Here is a 1,347-nt window from a genome sequence, read left to right on the forward strand (position 1 = left end):
GAAAAAACTGAGCGGATATTCGAAAGTTGGTGACAGAAAGTCTGGAGTAGACTCCTTGATGGTTAGCAGGTCTCCCCTTGTGTAAGTGAGTCGTGTAAGGTCTCCAAAGACGGACGAAAAACACAAAAACAAAGACAATACTAGAGAGCGCGTTACCGAGGCGACCACACTGGTAGGCGCCATCTTGCAATCCGTGTAGTGTGACATATCAACAACTCTCCGACAGCGCAACTTGACAGAGACCAGTAGGATTGCGTATTTTGACCGGCGCGTCACCTCCCGTGCTTACCGTAGTCAACATACTTGCGCGCTGTTGTTAACATTTCTTCTCACGCACAAACCAATGTTTACCGAAGATTTAGGGCATGATTCGACGGAACGCCGGCATGTTTACGTGCAACCGTATGTGCTTGCCTTTGCTAGGGTACATAACGTTTTGTTGCCTGCTTGCGAGCCGTATCGTATGAAAAGTACGTGAACATACCTCAAACAATCCTTCAATGAACGTTCTCTCCCGAGCACCAGTGACGAACAGGTTTTTCCACATTTTGTCCCCCCACAGTCACTCACACGCACAGGCACACACAGAAACAAGACATTGACGCGGCGCATTGTTGTTGTCGTCACCATCGTAACGAGTGTGTCCCGTCGCGTTGACCGGTGACAGGTTTTCTGCTTCCACCTCTCGGACAGTGTTTGATTTGACAAGATAAAGCCAGTGATGGTAAAAGACAGGATAGGGTGCTATCGGAATAAATGTCGAATAGTGTTACCACTGTCTGCCCCAGAAACAACAAGGTTTGATGGCAGTCGTCTGACATTGTGTCATCGGGAAAGACCGTGATCCATGAGACAACCCGAACATCCCTGTTGCACATACCAACTACAATGACTAGAGAGCAGAGTGGCGCAGCGGAAGCGTGCTGGGCCCATAACCCAGAGGTCGATGGATCGAAACCATCCTCTGCTATCTGGAGCTCGTTCTCTGTTATCGTATGTCTAGTCATAGGATGTTGTGGAACTGCTATCATTTAACATCTTACTCTTCGTGAGAAATATTGTGCAATTAAGACTTCTCAACTCATTGGCTGAGGCCCACGACTCGTGACCCTTTCCTCAATTCACTTCGTACTGACAAAAAAAATCGTCCTTTATTCATTGTTCTGTCAATTTAAAATAACTGTGTCAGTACCCATAAAGGAGGCACGACAGTTCAGCGTGAAAGCCAAAGGTAATGACATTAAGGCAAACACTTTCAGAGGAGCTAATATTTTACGGCGACAAGCAAACAGTCCAAACAGAACGGCAAAGAGCTCGACTTTTTTGTGGCCAAAAATACGTATTTCC

At 46.7% G+C, this 1,347-nt stretch overlaps 1 non-coding gene across 1 annotated transcript; it reads left to right on the forward strand.

The window, feature by feature from the left end:
- Window positions 1-898: 898 nt before the first annotated feature.
- Window positions 899-970, forward strand: trnam-cau (transfer RNA methionine (anticodon CAU)). Its single transcript has one exon. It is a non-coding gene; the product is annotated as a tRNA-Met (tRNA).
- Window positions 971-1,347: the final 377 nt, after the last annotated feature.

The sequence above is a fragment of the Phyllopteryx taeniolatus genome, unplaced genomic scaffold, assembly GCF_024500385.1.
Source record: "Phyllopteryx taeniolatus isolate TA_2022b unplaced genomic scaffold, UOR_Ptae_1.2 contig_859, whole genome shotgun sequence".
Taxonomy (NCBI): Eukaryota; Metazoa; Chordata; class Actinopteri; order Syngnathiformes; family Syngnathidae; genus Phyllopteryx; species Phyllopteryx taeniolatus.